The 4,898-nt window shown below is 41.3% G+C and overlaps 1 long non-coding RNA gene across 1 annotated transcript; it reads left to right on the forward strand.

The window, feature by feature from the left end:
* The first annotated feature begins 1,219 nt into the window (after positions 1–1,219).
* LOC117831975 lies at positions 1,220–1,467 on the forward strand. Its single transcript, XR_004635118.1, has 2 exons — positions 1,220–1,285; positions 1,414–1,467. It is a non-coding gene; the product is annotated as an uncharacterized LOC117831975 (long non-coding RNA).
* Positions 1,468–4,898: the final 3,431 nt, after the last annotated feature.

Genomic DNA, 4,898 nt, shown 5'->3' on the forward strand with positions numbered 1-4,898 from the left:
CTTTATTGTCCCTCATGATGACAAGCAGAACTGGATCAAACAAGTCGATCTTTTAGGGAAACCCTACATCTGTGAAATTGGGCAATACCCAGTGTCCCCAACTCCTCAGTAAAGAAAGTAGCTATGAGCTGTCCTAAAAGTTGCTTAAGGACGTCATTACTTAATTTGCATAATTGACCATGTGCTTGAAATTGTAATGGACGCTGTAGGAGAGACATAGACTGTATAAAATATGGACGTAGTATCTGTGACGTCACCCATCTGTTCCTGAGCGCTGATTTGAAGCCAATCAACTGAGGCAGCCATATTGGAAATGAGGAACTCAACCAGGCAGAGTGTGATGTAAAGGGGCAGAGTTTGAGCCTCCTAGCCAACAGCTATGTGTTCCTGACCGGGAGTCAAGTCAGTCATGTCCTTTTTTGGGCAAAAACTCATAATCTTAATATCTTCTGAACCGTCACGTTAGAAAAAAATTCTCCCCCCCCCCCCCATTAAATTTTGTGTGTGCCGATAGAGAGATTAGCTATGTAGAGACAAGCCGTTTTTTGAACCAGGCTGTAAACATGTTTATTAATGCTGCAAAGATTGTCTTTTCCCATTCATGTCTATGTGGTTTCTGGTGTTTCTGCAGCCAGCCTCAAGCGGATTCTCGATGAATTGCAGTTTATAACACTTCAGCATGGCCTTCATCGTTTGAGACCGGAGGTTGCCGCTTGAAGAGAGACATGTAATGTTGTGGGAAAGACAAAAAGTGAGTAAAACACACCCTAAATATTTTTTATAACTGCAAATATTCTGTCGATTCTTGTTTCTTTACACTCACATCCCGCCCTGACTTTAAGACAGAGGATCAGCCAGTATCGGCTTTGTGCATGAGCATTCCATCCGAAGCCGGGACTTGGAGGGTCGAACTGCTACTGGAGGGGTCTGAAAACTTGCTAGATATAGCGACAAAGTCTGTAAGTGCTGTTACTTTAATTTGTCCCATATTTGTATAGTCATAAATAATTTCATGTTCGTAATAAATATATATAAATAAATAGATAAATATAAGTTAATATAAGAAGAGTTAAAAGGTTAAAATGCAATAAACAATCACGTTTTTCAGTGGAACTAAAGTTCCAGGTTTTTGGTTCCGCTACGACAGAGTTTAGAGACGGACTGCATGCAAGGCAGATGCTCGTTTACTCCCATGCTTTGCAGTCATGCACATGAAGAGCCAAAGGAACTGCAAAAGACACACATATGACCCAAGAACCTCTTCTTGCGACAAGCGGCCAACGAGGTATTTTATTTTAGTTATTTAAATGTACTTTTACTAATGATTGTACCAAGAATGTTTTGTATTTACTTTATCATGATGCATAATGTACAATGTGGTGATAATATGTACTCTGTTCATACTGATTGCAGTTCTCACGGCGTCTTGGTGCTCCACAAGACTGCTCCAACATTAAACGCCCGTTTTAAAGAACTTACCTGTGTCTGTGTTGTCGTGACGAGAGCTACAAAGTCACTTAGTTGGCAACACAGGCTATACACATGCTTTTAACGTATAGTCTGTATGTAAATAAAGTTAAGTTAGAAGTCATTTTCTGCCAGCCATAATTTGCATTACATTTATAATTTGCATGTATGGATGCACCTTAGCTGATAACTTTACTCTGATTGTTTAAGCTCCACCTTCTCATACAAATATGGTCACCCCTGGTCACCAGCTAGCTGGTTACTGAGTCTTCTTCTGCTGCATCCTCATCTCAGCTCTGTTTAACGTGTATTGTGTGGTGTGTTATATGATGTGTTCTTTTCTCCGACTGCAAAGCTTTTATTGTGAAAAGCTTCTTTCGTTGTGTCAGGCGGACAGATGAGCAGGCAGCAGGTGACTGTTTGGATGAGGCTCGAGGGAAACATGCAGCTCATCCCGCAGACGTCCTCATCACAGATTAACACCTCCAGCATAAAGTGATCAACATCTGGACTCTGCTGCAGACGAGAGAGGGGAAGTAAACACTCCTTTTGACTCAGGTGTCATATTTCTCCCTGGCTCACACACACACACGCTCACACAGGCATCTGCAGGTAAACTCTCTGCACTGTGCTGATATTTGAGAGCTGTCAGCCGCTCAGAGTGACCTTGGCTAAAATTGACTGCAGTCTGTGAACTAAAGAGGTTGTTGTATTTCATCAACGTCAGCAGTTCGGCTCTTTGACACCACGTTTCATGACACAGTGAGGTATAGGTGCTCGTATTCTGTATTTGCAGCCTGGGCAAAGTCCACACAAATTTTCATTTTTAAAAATGTGTTTCATAACATGAGGAGTCTCTTTCCAGAGGAAGGTTTTAGAGCTGTGCATGCTAACCTGGAAAACCTGAAAACACATACATGATCATCAGTCTCTGTACTCATCGGCTACCCTTCGTCATCAGACCAGTCCACCTCTGTTAACGGATCTGGATCTGTTCAATCCATTCCCTTTTTTTTTTCAGGGGGCATTAGCAACAGCCGCTTGTGGCTCTGAAAGCTACCGGACAGACCTACAACTGGTCAGAGCGACCCAGCGTGTGACATAGCGCAGACCAGCAGAGCTAGTTGTTAATTCAACTTTTACCAAACCCTGATGGCGGAACAGCAAACGCATCTCTCTTACGGCCAAATTCCACAAGATCTGGTCTGGTCCGTCACGGCAAGGGATCAGATCGCATTTCACGCCAGGCCTGGAGTCAACAGGTCAGGGGTTTTCATAAGGACCAGAAAGAAAACATGGATGTGGAGAGGAGGAGGAGAATCCTTGATTCAGTGATTACCGTGGGAAAACCTCGGTCACATGACTCCAGCTGTCCGCCAGTCCTGGACCGTAGTGGATCGGAGACAGAACGGACACAGATCTGGTGGAGGTCCTGTGTTACCCATGAACACTGCACTGCATGTTTGTCCCACAATAACGGACTCAACAGACCTCCTTGCGCCGGAAGCTGCCATCTTTGTCGTTTACGAAAAGGCTGAAGCAGCACCCTTTCTCGTTATTTTACAGGACCAACTCTATTTCTAAATAAAGGACTTTGATTGGTCAGTATATCTGAGATTGGCGGGAAATGATTTAGATTGACAGCGGCTCCAGAACCAATATGTGCTAGCTAAAGGGTCTGGTGATGTTAGGCGAAATTCAGGGTGTTTCTTTGAAGCCAGCAGTTAGCCCAAGGCTTCTTCGGTGCTGTGACAGATCTGAGACAGACCGGACACAGATCTGGTGGAATTTGGCCGTCATCATGCTCTCGTTTCAGTCGAATGTATCGCTCACTGTTTGCTGAGGATCATGTAAAAAAAAGGCTGTATCAGCTGCATGCAGTTAATCTCTGACCACCTACAAGTGGTGTCAGACATAAAATTTAACAACATACTTGTTGCTTTATTCATTGCTAATACCTCCCACATTCAGTCTGAGTGCATAATGAATGCAGCTGTCTCACCTCTGTGCTGTTAAGAGTCAATGATCTGAATCCCTCTGTAGTGCTGTTGGTCACCTCGTTGGCCCTGGTACCCCCTCTCACTCTCAGCAGCCCTTACAAAAAATAAATAAATAAATAAAATAGGAAATGAACAGCGGATTGCAGTGAGAATAACCTGCGAATCAATTCCACGCTCAGCAGATTCCTCCTGGTTGTGTTTTTCCAATTAAGTGTCTGGATGGCTGCGTGAAAAGAGGGGTTTAGGGGGTCTGGGGAGAGGTAAGTTGTTTATTTTGCCCGGTAAATAACATTTATGCAAATTCCCCTCAGGATGGATTGCTGACGGAGGTGTAAGGCATGTTAAATACAGACATTATTATAGCCAGTTTGCTCCTCTGGATCTCAATTTAAAGGCTGGATTAAGTCAGGAAGCATCAGGTGCTGAGTCTACAGCTGCATGAATCCAGGAGCTGAGCAGACCTGGTGGTGACTTGAGACTTTAGAGGAAAAAAACCAGTCAATCAGGAAATACACAAGTTTTAAAAACTATAAGGAAGCATGAACAGAAGATAGGCTTCAATATAACATGTTAGTTAGGTGACTGCTGTTTCAAAGCCCCAGTGAGGAACTATTGTTAGAGTCAGTTTGGCGCCCCCTGTGGACAAAACCATTACTCTCATCTCGCTGTACAAAGTGTCTTTTTTAAAAAAACACAAAAAATCTCATCCTGCTGTCAGAGAATTGTCCAACTGTCGATTGCAGTATTTAACCATGACCACATCCAAATTTTAAAAAGCGGCTAATTTTTCGTATCTGTCTTGTAAGGATATATATATATATACAGTATATATATATATTACTAGAAATAGAAAATGAAAATCAAATTAATTTTCACATTTTTCGGATTCATCTGGAACATAAAGAAAAATACCTTATATTTTAATTTTGATTTAACTCTTTTAATATTTAAATTTTGATCATTTCTGAAAGGACCACCCAGTGACAGCAAGACACAAGGATGGAAATTGCACACATGGTTTCAGCATGACTTTTGTAATTGTTAATGTTTATTTATTTATGACAGAGTTTTTGGTTAATGCATAATATTGAACCTAAAAAAATATGCTTTATATATTTTTTGGCTTTTTTTTTCAAGAGTATTCTTGCTAACTGGTCCTACTGTTTGCCTCTTATTCATAAAGTGAGATTTTGTCTAGCGTATAGCTTGGGTTGAATTTGAAGGTAGCAGTTGGGCATTAAATTTGCATTTCCAGGATGACTTGAACACAATAAATTAAGAGTAAAATTCTGGACCTCACCAATTTCTAAACAGCCCTGCAGAGGAACAAACCATTTTTATAAATTGATAAAATAATGTTATGTTTTTAATTGTTGAAAAAAATAACTGACTTTTGCAATGTTCCAGAAACCCAATAAAATTCAGGACAAG

The sequence above is a fragment of the Notolabrus celidotus genome, chromosome 20, assembly GCF_009762535.1.
Source record: "Notolabrus celidotus isolate fNotCel1 chromosome 20, fNotCel1.pri, whole genome shotgun sequence".
NCBI lineage: Eukaryota > Metazoa > Chordata > Actinopteri > Labriformes > Labridae > Notolabrus > Notolabrus celidotus.